The sequence below is a fragment of the Python bivittatus genome, unplaced genomic scaffold, assembly GCF_059951505.1.
Source record: "Python bivittatus isolate LINGU-HERP-01145 unplaced genomic scaffold, Pbiv_v1 ctg000590_np1212, whole genome shotgun sequence".
NCBI lineage: Eukaryota > Metazoa > Chordata > Lepidosauria > Squamata > Pythonidae > Python > Python bivittatus.
Window position 1 is genome coordinate 10,709,323 of NW_028277086.1, and position 13,936 is coordinate 10,723,258.

At 41.9% G+C, this 13,936-nt stretch overlaps 1 long non-coding RNA gene across 4 annotated transcripts in view; it reads right to left on the reverse strand.

Moving 5' to 3' along the window:
* LOC107326319 (uncharacterized) overlaps window positions 1–13,936 on the reverse strand; it is a 138,133-nt gene that overhangs the window by 90,586 nt on the left and 33,611 nt on the right. For all 4 annotated transcript variants that reach the window (XR_015797555.1, XR_015797554.1, XR_015797557.1 and 1 more), the window contains exon 2: window positions 7,322–7,716. This is a non-coding gene — a long non-coding RNA (uncharacterized LOC107326319). The remainder of the gene's footprint in view (window positions 1–7,321; window positions 7,717–13,936) is intronic.

Consider the following 13,936-nt stretch of genomic DNA (forward strand, 5'->3'; position numbering starts at 1 on the left):
CCACAGGGAGACTCCACATGCTTTTCTCAAATATAGTCCTGGAAGGGGGTGCGGGAGAAAAACACTCATTTATATCTAACTTTGCACAAGCCTATGGCACTGGGTATTTCTCTCCATCACCACCACCTCTTCCACAGTCCCCAAAAGCTTCTTCTCCATGAAATCACCCCCTTGAATAGACTGTGGTAGGAGAGGAGGAAAACTGCTTGAACAAACCTTGCCCTGCTTATGTCACTCTGCTCCTTTTCTCTCCCTGCAGCCCAGCAAAATGCAGGTCACAGTAGCCCACACAACCGCTCTGCTGTGGGGAAAACCTGTGTGTCAATTAATGCACGGGCAGGGGGTTGCGTGGGCTCTGCTTTCAGCATTTCCTGGAGAGTCATATATAAACACGAGCCTCAGTCAATTCTGTTTACCATGGCTCTTTAAGCTGCAGCTTATCTAATTTGGATGGGTTCCACAGGCAAATAATAATAATTTTGAAAAGTAAGCACCAGCTCACAAGATAATTCTGAGGAAGAAAAAAAAGAGAGAGAAGAAAAGGGACATCCAAAACTAAAGGACTTTCTGTTTTTCTCCTGTCCCATTTGGTTTTGAGAAACCCAAAGACCACCCCCATCCAATGAAGGGAGATAAAAATCTTTCACTACTGATGATGATCATCCAACCAAGGCTGTCATGCTTTTAACAATGATCTTCCTGGCACTGAAGGAGAAGAGCACACCAAGGGGATTACTTCTGGTTCAGCAGCCATGATCTGGCAGCGGTTCACTCACTGTCTTTGCATTACCAGCAGTTAACAGGCGTGTTAACGCTCTGCACCCAGGCATGCTGAACAACCCTGTGTCTTAAATAAGAAACAACATTCTGGAATATGAATGTATGTTTTTATCGATTGGCAAAATTTATTGTTAATTATGCAAGTAAACAAGGAGCTATGTGTGATTTTTTAAGTTTGGGGGAGGGAGGAAAAGGAAGGAAGGAAGGAAGGAAGGAAGGAAGGAAGGAAGGAAGGAAGGAAGGAAGGAAGGAAGGAAGGAAGGAAGGAAGGAAGGAAGGAAGGAAGGAAGGAAGGAAGGAAGGAAGGAGACAGAGAGAAGGAGAGAGGTGACCACTCCTGGCCCTTCGTTTTGGCTTTCTATGGTTACTATGAGTATAGGTAGATTAAAGCTTTATTCTGGACAATGTTCAAAGCAGGACTACGTTTACATGAAAGGAAGGGTTGCCTTTTCCTAATTAATCTATCTTTATAATGGAACGAAGTCCTATTATACTGTCTGAGAATATGGCCACAAAGCAAAGTGGGGTTTTTTGTCAGTGTAATCTTCCTTTGATGATGGTGTGTGCGTGTATGGAATCGTCCTCAACTGGGGATTGTCTTCTTCTGGGTAAGGGCAGTAACACTAAGCTTTGGTTTGGGTGCCATATCCACCAAGGGCATATAGTACTCCACAGTCCACCAACTTTAAGGAAAGCATTTCCCAGCATCTGGTTGATACCCCAAAAGAAATTCCCAGATGCCTCTAGGAATCCACACTGCAAAATGTGATGGCTACGCCTTAGCACAGCAAGCTCAAAAGACTATGGAGGGTTCACCTTTACCACAACCCTGCAACTGAATGATCAATGCACAGATCTAGTTGACGGGGCAGAATCACATTAGACCCAGATGTCTAAGCTGTTCAATATTTCTTGATGTCCCTATTGTATGCATTTATTCTGCCCAGCCTTCTAAAAAGGCTCACGCACATACAAATTGCTGTCTATGCAACACAGGTACCTCCAAAAGCAGAGCCACACTGGCACTGTATTTTTTTTTCCCCTTCTATCCAAACAGACAGAGCCCAATGACACCGCTAGAAGAGATTAAAGGGAAGACTAAACCGTCTTGGATGCTGGAAATAATGACAGGAGCTTTCATCAGTGAAAACAAGATTGCCCATGATGACCAAAGCCTCTGATCTTCTGCACAGTGAAAGCCACTTATTACAGAGATTTTTTTTTCTTTTTACTCTTTTTCAAACTATAATCTGTCTTAAACACAAAGAGCAGAAGCCATCGCTTTCAAAACACTTGATTTCTCTGGATCTCCAGGGATAAGTGGGTGGTTGTTGTTTTTTATTGTTGTGGTTGTTCTTTTTCGGAAACATATTTTTGGCCTATATGCCTGACCATCCGCCTGGAGACCGCAGAGTCGCAGAAAATAGCAAGATGCCAAAGCCTTGGACCAAGATTCAGGAGCAGGAAGCTCTTCTGCTCCTCTCTGCTCTGCAAGCCAGCCACTGTCTGCTGGTGAGTCCTGCCAAAAACAAGTCTTAACCAGAAATTACCCTCCTAAGCCAACAACCCATTCAACCTCAGTGCATCCCAGCTGACTCTTCCCATTTTAACTCCTGACACATCAAGGCCAATTGTCTCCCGCTGGGTCATCAGAGCCTGCTCTCCCTTTGGAGATGCCCAAACCCACATCCTTCCCAGCTTATGTTGGCATTGCTGGCTGGGGGTGAGCAAGACTGCAGTCCAAGATGTCCTAAAGGCTATTAGGCTGGAGGGGTAGGGAGACTATTTGTATGCTTGACTTCGGGGCCATTCTGAACGAGGCTGATGGGGAATTCTGGGAGTTGAAGTCCGCTCATCTTAAAGTGGCCAAGTTTGGACAACACTGAGGTGGATACAAGCCTGTGGTTCCTTGTCTTGAGCATTTGCATATATCTTATTGCATATACTGTATATTTTAAATTGCTGACAATATTTTCATCTGAATAATTACTTTTTATTTTTTTTATAATGTTCGTTTTTTTATCTATTTTCTGCTTTATTGAATTGTTGTACACCGCCCAGAGTCGCTTTGTGAGATGGGCAGCTATATAAATGTCACAAACAAGCAAATAAATACTGGCTATATAAATGTGACAAATAAATAAATAAATACTGTCCTTCAAAACTACATTGCCCTGGGGAGCCTCGCAGCAGAATCCACTGTCCATATCAACCCAGATGCAACTTTTCATTCACACTGCAGTTATCATTCTATGCTAATCAAGGACAAAGCCCCAAGACTTCGGTATTTAAGTGTTTAAAGCACCAAGAAAGCCAGACCTGATACAAATGCCAAGGTGGCTGTAGTATTTTTGGCTTTAAGTCTTTGTATTTTTCCACAATAGGTAGCAATCACCATCAAGCTTGTCTTCCATATAATCCAAAAGTGCACAGAATTGCACACAGGCAGAAAGAAATTAGTACAGATTTTGTATATCCATCCCCAAGTCCTTCTCTTCCTTCCCCTTTTCTTCAGCAGCAATGCTTCTAGCAGGCAATAAGTCATCTAATGCCACTAATGCCATTGTAGGTACCATCACCCTACTGCACAGGGCTTAGCCCCAGCAATTAAATTAAACTTCTGGGTCGACAAGCCTACTCCAACAGAGAGCTTTCCAGATTACTTAAACTCTAGAAAATTCCCAGCTGGTGTATCTGTTACTGGAGAATTTTAGGAGTGAGAATCCCAACCTATCTGAAAGGAAGGAGGGAAGACTGGAAGAAATTATGCATATGATTAATCCCAATGAAAGGCTTAACTTTTGTTTAGACATTCCCCATTTTGGACTGTCTGTAAAAAGGCAAACAAATGTGCAGGTTAGTAACTACTGCCAAATTAACCACAAGGTTACTACCAAGAAAGGGAAGGAGAACAACTACTGAAGGATGCACTGCCCTCGGCCTTTCTTAATAGTAAGACTTGGGATTCCCCAATGACAGACGATAGGTTGGGCATTCAGGATGCCCAAGAGCAAACCTACGGAACATTTTATTTTATCCAATTTATAAGGCCACCCATCTATCCAAGGACACTCTGGGGAGCAAACAAAACCAGGCAAAAACTAAACTCTCCATTAAAACCTAACGAGAGCAAAGCAAGTCAAGGTCCAATAACATCTCCGTAGTCATCAGTCACATACACCCATGCCAGAGCTCCTATCACTTATTTATTACAAGGTAAGACCACTGGCTACTACTCATGACACCTAAATGGACCAAAAACGTTCAGAGAGAAAGGGAAAACAGATCTAGTTATCTTCACAATTTAGAATATAAGAATGAGAGTTAAACCGGCATGGAGTTTCTTGCAATCTGTCCAGCGCTCTCTTCATAGCTGAGTGAAGGACAACTCAGAATGAGTTGGCAGAGACAGAACTACCTCAACAGTTAAGAATTCAGCAGCTTCCTCACCCAGAGGGCAAATTCCACACTTTGTGGGTCCATGCTAAAAGTGAAAATTCCACAACAGAGGAAATGATAAAGTTACAGAGATAAAACAAATGCCAACAGCTGTACAGTAGCTTCCTAACCAAAATGGCATTTCCTTACAAGCCTTGTAATAAAAGAGTTGCAGAGTACAGGAAAAATATATATATATATTTTCCTGAACTCTGCTTTTTTATGTGTGTTTTTTAATCTGGCTTGCCAAGAAGATAAGACAGAATAGAAGCGCATGCAGACCTCCTTATAACTAACATCAACTCTATTTCCATGCAATGTGAAAAGGCAAAAGGAAGGGATGATAGCTGGAAATATAGATTAAAACACAATAATAGGCTGCAGTGCAGAGACATTCCAGAAATGATAAAACAAAGGATTTGTAACTAAGTGTTGACTACTGATATCCACATGTAATCTAACCCTTTTGCCTCAGTGGCAAACATCTAACACTGTTCATCATTCCTCGTTGGTTTCATATCAAGGCATGGCTCCTCAAGATGTTGGGGTTGGGGATACAGTTGGAACTTGGGGAACAAGACATGGGGACTCACACAGAATGGCTGCCTGGTGGGTGAATGAGCTCAGTCACAAAACACCCATTTCCCTTTCCTTCCCTATCGTATCCTATTTTAATTTTTATTATTTTTATTTAAATTTACATTTATTAGCCACCAATTAACTCCAATGGACAAATTGTGCAAACATTAAAAGGGAGCACCTGGTAAAGTACAATGAATGCACAAGCAAAGCAATCCTCCTTGACTCATTAAAGCAACCACTTCTCTCGGAAAGCTTACACGGCTGCTTCCCATAAGTGTCTATGTGTGTGAGTACAAGAGACAACACCTCTACTGGAACCATCAGCGTGTCTTTTAAAGGCAGCAGAGGTGGGCAATATAAGAGGCGGGCCCTCTGTGTGGTGGTGAATACGAACGTCAGAGATTTGTCACAACAACCAATGATTAGGGAAACCCAAATCTGGAAGGGCAACAACATTGCAAAAGTCTCTAATCCTGCTTTTAGACGTCAATATGTACTCAAAACTAAGTCTCACTGAGTTCTGTGGCTCTATTCCCAGCCTATCAAGCATGCACAGGAGTAACCTTAAGAAGAAAATACTTTTCAATGCCTGAGTTTGTCCTTGCTGAGTAAAAACAAGATTCGGCTTTTACTACAGCCCGTTACTGTTGTTACTCATATCGCCCCCCCTTTTTGATTTTGTGCCAAGTTTCTCTCCTCCTTACTCATCCATGCATTTGTGTGAATGATTGAGCCTAACATATGCCCAGCTTCCTGTACGATGATCATAAGGCTATAATCAATCAGGCATTTTGAAAAGAGTAACTATAATGAGAACTGAGAAAGTGATGTGGCTTCCTATCGTTCATCACAAGGCAGGCCTGCCAGGTTATAAAGACCTCCTGGACAGTGGTGGCAAGAAATAGCTAACACAAAGTGTACCTTCTTCAGCACTGCCACTCTGAATATGCACTCCGCGCACGTATCTGCACATGCACTCATGCGTGCATATCAACAGAAAGAAACAAGAGGTTGTTGCAAACACACACATACAATTAACAGGAAATCTCAAAGTCCACAAGGGGAATTTATACAGGCTGTAGAAAAGGGTGCACCACGCTTACGTTCTTCAAATTGTGCAAGAAGCATTTCTGCCACCAGAACCCATAAATGAAGCAGCATTCATCCATTCTTGCTTTTTAAACTATATATATGTGACCATGAATGTAACCTTAGATGAATTACAGGGAAACCTTCAAAAATACAGATTGTCCTCGTTCAGTGACTGCCTTGTGCTGTTACCGTTCCCAGTTACGATGGTGATGAAAAAGTAAGTTTGCAACCAATCCTTGCATTTACGACATTCATGAGTGCGTAAAGCAAAGGAAAGCCGAAGTAAAATCATAAGCACAGTCACGGTTTCACTTAGCGACCACTTCACTTAACAACCAAGCTGCTGGTCCCAATTGTGATTGCTAAATAAGGACTACCTATCTTTTGTCACAAGAAACACCAAAAGAGGTAGTAGGTATAGAGGAAGTACCCACATCCAGCTGCTGGCACCACAGGTAAGTCAAATATCTTTTTCTCAAAATGCTGCCAAGCTGCCACTTGGCCAAGCGAGAAGTAGCATCACCATCAAAGATCTATCTGTTTTGGAAATGGCAATATTTTCTACTAATCAAAGGACGCAGCAATACGTGTTATATGGCAGAGATTCTGTGACATCATACAATAATATCTTGTATTGTTCATATCATAGTAGTGAATTCATTGGTAAACCAGTGAATATTGATAAGTTTAACATATAAGATAGATTTTTCTTTTCCTTCTTAGTTTGTATTTTTAGTTTGTACTTTTAATGTTTTTATTTTTTTTAAGATTAGACTGCTTTCTTACAAAAAATAAAGATATTAAATACAATAATGTAAAAAAATTACACTATGACGGCCTTGGAAAAAGCGCTTTACAGCCTATACTCACATTTATGACCTTCACAAACCATCGCACCACCCCCTGTGGTCACATGATCACAATTTGCTGCCTTTTTAATGAAGGTCATTAAGTGAATCAATGCGGTCGTTAAGCGAATTCTGGAAAAAAACATCAATTGGGGAAGCTGGATTTGCTTAATGATGTGATTCATTTAATGACCATGTGATTCACTTAACGACCATCATAAAACAGTCATAAAATCAGATCTGGTCACATGGTGACTTGCTTAATGATCCCTCCGCTTAACAACCAATTTTCTAGTCCCTATTGTGGTTGTTAAGTGAGGACTACCTGTATGCTGGCTCAGGGCACTGAACAGCAGGCGATGCACAGGAAACACAGCGCTACTCAAGACATGATGTTCAGACTTTGGGAACTGCACCAGGGCTCTAACTGTAGAGCGGCAGCCTTTCTCCTTCTTATGACTTTCTCTCTTACCAGGGGTTACAAGATCAGGAGTATTATGTGTACAACACTCAAGGGAAGATCTTTTTGGGAAGAGGAGCAACCTCCCACAAGCTTCATGAAACTTAAAATGCATACATACCTAACGAGATACTCAAGCTGTGTGGAAGAGTGGGAGAAATCTCAAGTTCTGATTATTCATGCTCCGTTGGTTTCCAGAATGAAATATGACCATCAAAAAACTCCATCCCATATTCCAATAATGGTGGGAAAATAATCCAACTTCAGTGTTACAAAACAAAACAAAAATCTCTCATGGACGTCAAGAATCAGGGAAGGAGGGTGGGGGGAGAACAAGAACTGCCAAAAATTTGCTGCTCCCCCTCCTTCTGGTCAAGGCGCTTTGTCTGCAGCTGACATTCTCTGGAATCTCTGTTCAGCTTGCTAAATCCCACGGCCTTGGATATCCTTGAATGAAAGGAACAAGATGCTGAAGATGCCACAGCCGTTGGATTTGCCAGGGATCGAGATGGAGACCTTGAAGAAGAAACAAATAAAGAGACTGTTACATCAAGCAGACACCCAAGAGAAAAAAAGGAAGGGCGGGGCAGAGAAAACTAATTTTTCATGTTCCTTCACAAGCAATGAAGGAGTGGGGGACAATCCGATTTCTTGACTACACAATCACTAAAAATTGCTATGTTATAGTCTTTACCAACCTGGATGTACTGGACTACAACTCTCATGATCCCCAGCCAACAAGTAGCTTCCTGGCTGGAGACAATGCAATCGGGCACATGCTGTTTTGGAAAAAGCAATTATGCAGCAATCATGTAATATGTTTCATTCTATACAATGAATCAGAAGACACTTGTAGCCTGGGAAAGAGATAATGCAAACTCCATTTGCATTTGATGTCTTACATCTCATCATTCACCTCTATGCGCTCCTTCAAGACATAACATTGTTTTGAAAACCAAGAAAGAGTTCCATGGGGGCAATCTAGCTGCCCCATTCTCAGTGCAGGATCTACAATGCAGAATGCTACAACAGAAGTCATTCAGTGGATAAGTTCAAGTGGAAGCTAGACTATCTATCTGGGAAGCTTCAACCTGGATTCCAGCACTGAGAGACAGGTTGGACCTGGTGACCTCAAGGGCCACTCCTACCTTTAGGCTTCTATAACTAGTGTCTCGTAGGCATCCTCAGTTGAAGTGTAGGAGAGCACACCACTTCACAAGGCAGCCTATTTCACTTCCATAGAGCTCTAACCTTCAGAAAGGTTCTGCTAACATTTAGCAAAAACCTGTTAACTTCTCTTTACCTCAATTTGGTATGGAAGAGAATCCAGATGACCAAATTTCCTGGGGCAAATTGCCCTCTAAAACAAACTGAAGATGTCCACCTGCAGGACCACATCTCCCCACTAGAGTCTCCCAAACACTGAGTTCATGCCAGGAGAAGCAGCTGGTTCTCCATCATTTTCAAGAGGTTAGTTAAGTGGGCTGAAGCCTGGAAGTGCTGATTTTCAGTGATGGGGCCAGCCCTCTGGAATGACCTCCAGTTGCTAGATTTGTCCGTCTCCATCTGCCTCCTGGAAAAAGCTGAAGGTGGAGCTTTTCCAGAGGGCTTTTGGGGCCTGATGTTCTATATTTTGTTTAGGTTTTATCTATCTTATGCTTTTTATACTTGGGAAAACCATCCCATTGAACTTTCCTAGCCTGTGGAGGATGCCATTCCCCAAGTATCTTTCCTGTCTCAAAAGTCATCTTGCAAGAAATTCTCTACTCCTCAAGCTGGAAAAGTATGTCCAGAAAGAAAACCTTGGTAGTGGTTCTTCTACCTTCCCTGATCTGCTGCTCTCCCCTTCAAGGACCATGACCACTACGCTTTCTGGACATTGCAGCTCCAATACATCTTGGATAAGCCTGGTCTTATCCAAGTTCAGATGAACGGTAACACACACATTTGAAATAGCCAGCTCTACAAAGCAAGGTTCCGCTTAACAGCTGAGAAAGATCCATGCAATGGTCCACTTCTTGAGCAGTAACATTTACAGCATCTTGGGCCTCACTCATGAGGATAGAAATATGGGGATCTCAGCTGTGGGCTAAATGGGGAGAGAGTGGGAGGAGATGCCTGACTGTATTTTACTGCCCATTAACCTGAAGGCATTGCTTCCAGCCACAGGTGAGGCAAGGAGTGGGCCTTTTGTGACCTTGCAAAGCATTAGAGATAAGATAATCCAACCCTGTTTTATCTGCCAACGCACATACTCCAAACATGTAAAGTGGACAGAGAACACAGCAACTAAGTTCTCTATGGAATCCCTTCAAGGCTGCATTTTTGAATAGGGTGTGATTAAAATTCCCTTCTTCTCCATATAAAAATCACCTTTGTGCCTTTTTTTCTTACATGGAAGGAAGAGTTTTAGCTCAGGAAAGTTTTCCATTCTTCAGAACTTGCAGAAAATAAGGTTTTGGCGCAACTAGCTTCCTGGTCTAATTGCTTCACATTGAACATCCGGTCCGGCGCGTCTCTAACTTTCATCCACTTCCTCTATTCCAAATAGTCAACCTTTGGAAAACACCAAGCTACCTTTTTTCCCCCTTTTCTAATGTATTTTATCCAAACGCCCACACAGACACATGCACGCTTTTGAAAAATTGGAAAATGGTTGCAAGGTTTATACATGAATAGGTAAAGAATTTTCAAAAATCTGCTCTTGGTGCAGAAGTCTACTGAACCCTGCCTGCATATCAAGTTTCCCTAAATGGCTCACTAACTCTGCAAGAGGCATTTGCTGACTTGGGCTTGAATTAAAATAAACAAAATGGTTGGCTTGCTTTGAAGAGGGCAAATATACAGAAACGTGTTCCACTTTGTTCTCTCTATTCTTCCTTGGAACATAAGACAGTTGCCCATGTAAGGGGTTCAAGCAAGTACTAAGGGTACCTGAGATATCTGGAAATGAGGTAGGTTTTAGTAGAAGTCAAACAGTCCAAGGAAATATCAGGACTTCTCCCATTCTGTTGTAATTTGAAATATTTCTCAGTTCCTTTTTAGGGCTAGCCAGGAAGAATAAGTCTTCTACTCTCTAGGATACATATACCCAATGCCTCAGACTGTGCCTCCTACATTCTTCCTTTCAGGCCCTTTATCATCTTGGCTGCTCTTCTGTGGACATGCTTCAGTTTGTCTCTCTCCTTCCTAAATTAGGTGGCTCAGAATTGGATACAGTATTATAAGCATGGTCTGACCAATACAGAATAGAGAGATGACTTCTCTTGATCTTAATACTGGGCTTCTGTTGAGGCACCTTAAGAGTTGCATTTATTTCCTTTCATTTTCTTTCTTTTTTTCCCCCCAACAAATATGATGGCTCTAAATTTCAAGACACACATCCAGCTGCCTTTCACCACACTGGTAAATCATAGTGCATCAGCTGGGAAACAATTACAACCCAGACTGACACAAAACCAATGTTAACCTCAGCCAACAGAACAGAAGTCAGACTGGCAATTTAACACAGCCTTAGGCTGCAAGCTTAAGCAAGGAGTTGGAATGAGATCTACAAGTTCCTTCCTTCCAGAATGGAAGCCAGTATAGATGGCATTTTACCTTTTCTCGGATACTTGGAATACTTCCTTCCAAACCACAGGTATCTACAGCAAACTGAGACTGCATCAAATTATCATGCGCATGATGACATCATGATGCAAACACCACCAGTTGGCGCACTCCAGATCCCTTCGATCAAACCATGTCATCTTTCAGGACCCAGGAAGCACAGCTTCTCTGTCATGGCACCAGCTCTCTGCAATGAAACACCCTCCACCCCACCCAGAGATCCACAAGGCTCCCACCCTGATGGCCTTCTGGAAGGCCTTGAAAACCTGGCTGTTCTCCCAGGCTTTGGGGTAGGGTGGATAAGGCCCCCTTGTTAGATTTGGATTTCTTAAAGATTTTCTTTATAGCATGTGTTGTATTTCGTACAATGCTGTTTGTTTTAAATGTCGAGCCTCTCGGAGTCAGCTGGAATGGGGCGGTGCCTAAATTTAAGGAAAATAATGAATAAATAACAAATCACTTGCAGGATGTCATAATGCATGTGTCAGTACTTGTGCGCTATTGCAGAGGCCTATGTTCCAAAACCTAGTTCCCTGCACATCGGGGGAAGGGGGGGCAAGAGGGAACTGAGAGAGAGAGAGAGAGAGAAACCATTTATTGATTTGCTGTATTTTTATACTGCCACTTTCCACAAGGCCTAATTTTCTCATTTTCTCCTACAAGATCCTCAACCAGCATTTGGCTTTTCAGCAGAAATGCAAATTATCCTGCCGAAGAAGTCTGAACTGCAGGGCTTGTAGGAGCAGCCTCATAAAAGAAGACAGAGACAGCCAACTTTTGCTTGATTATTCTCGTTTTCTGAGGTCTTCCATGTTAGGCTGTCACAAACAGGAACAAAACTCAAAGCATTAGTTATCCCTTGTTATCTTGATCTGGAGCTCTGCTACCTTACATCCTAGTTCATGATACTATTAAATTTATCCCTGCTGGGAATTATTGCCTTGTAAGATCTGCACTACTCTTATTTCTCTTGTTATTTTGTAGCTTGATTTTTTTTTAAGAAGCTCTAACTTGGGACTATTTGCTGCAGGATGTTATTAAAAAGAAAGAAATCCTAAATGAACAACTGGCATCATTTTGGCTTGGCTAGGGAATTCTGGGAGTTGAAGTCCACGCATCTTAAAGCTGCCAAGTTTGAGAAACACTGGACTAGATTGTCACAAGACTGTGTTCAATGTTTTTATTCCTGATCTGGATGAAGAGTTGAGAAGATGATGATCAGACACGCAGATGAACCCCAGCTTGGAGAAGGTGATGGTTTAGAAGAGAAATGAAGGATCAAAAAAGATCTAGGCAACCTTGAACAGTGGGCTGAAACTAACAGGATGAAAATTAACAATAGTGTACAGTTTTGCATCTGGATAAGAAAAAATGTGAGGCATGATGGGGGAGACTTGGCTTGGCAGTAGTACATGTGAAAGGGATCTGGTATCAGTGTTTACTACAAATGGAACATGAGCCAACAATGTGATGCAGCTGCCAAAAAGGCTAAGGCTATCTTGGAAAGTATTAACAGAGCACAGGGTCCAGATCATGGGAAGTAACTGTTCCACTTTACTCTGCTCTCATGAAACCCTACTTAAAAACATGTCCATTTCTGGGTACTGCAGTTTAAAAGGGCATCAAGAAACTGGAATGAAAACTACAAAGATGATGAGGAATGGTTAAAGCAGTGTTGTCCAAACTTGGCCACTTTAAGATGAGTGGACTTCAACTCCCAGAATTCCCTAGCCAGCCATGCTGGCTGGGGAATTCTGGGAGTTGAAGTCCACTCATCTTAAAGTGGCCAAGTTTGGACAACACTGGGTTAAAGGGTCCACTGTTCATCAGTCCATGGTGATCTCCATTTCTTTAAAACCCTTCATTACATTACGTGTCTCAACTGATGATGGAATCCAGAGTCTGTTGGAGTGGGCAGCCGTAATAAATTTAATGAAACATCATCATCTGGGTGACAACGATGTGCAGGGTTGGTTCTGGTTAGTACTTGGGCAGAAGATCAGCCGGGAATCCCAGAACTACAGGTTAGACTGGGAAGATGAAAAGCCTCTTTTGTATTTTTCCTAAGAAAACTACGTGGATGCATCTAGGAAGTCCACAGGAGTCGAACTTGGGTAGGAGATTTACTGTACTTACTTAATTACATTACAGAGGAAAAGGAATTACCACATGAGAACAAACTCAATTTACAAGCTCTGAGTCAAATGGCTTTAAAAACCATTTGACTGCTCCAGGCTTTAACACTAAATTGTCCCACTCAACTAATGTAGCCCCCCCCCCCCTTTGCTGGCCTTGATTAACTCAAAAGAAGCATCACCTGCCTTCAAGTTAGAATCAGCTGAATGCTCCTTTTCACACACCCCATTTTCCAAGCTCTACCCACCCTTTCAGCTCAAACAAGCCTCAATCTGCAAACAGCTTAAGAAACATTCTTCTCGGCTGTATGCAATGCAAATCAAACCTTGTTAACAGTAAATTAAGAGCTACCAGGATCTTTATCTCCAGGGATCCATAAATGCAAATTGGATAAACCAGGCTGTGCAAGGTTTTAACTCTTTATCCTCTTCTGAACTGCCATTCCTTGGAAAGGTTTGATCTAATCTATGGCTGCCTGATTAACAGAACAGGCAAAAGGGTACCTCCGGATGATCTTTGTGCTTATTAAAAAGGTATTCCTCTACGATGAATTTTGGGAGGGAAAAGTATTGTTTACAGCAAGGATGGCTCCTTTTACTACCCAAACAAGGACAAAATATATCCAATTTATTTAAGCGTTCCAAACCACCAGACCCTTTATTGAAAGAAAAGAAGTTCTAGGTGGGATTTTATTCTCTGAGGCTGTATTTCCTCCAGCTGCTAGGAGTCTACTTTTTTTTTTTTTAACATCACCTAATATCAAAAGTTTTTTTGTTTTTGTTTTTTTTAACTCCACAACTGCTTAGTTTCTCTCTAAGGCTTTCCCTGAAAAGTACACTTAGCTAACAAGTATATTTTAAAAAAAAGAAAAGAATGATTGCTCCTTGTTTGTTTAATCCTTCATATCCCATCCATGGTGAGAAGAGTTTTGGGTGCCGTTCTGAAACCACCGCAGCACCACATTCAGTCTACTTGGAATGTCTGGAGTCTT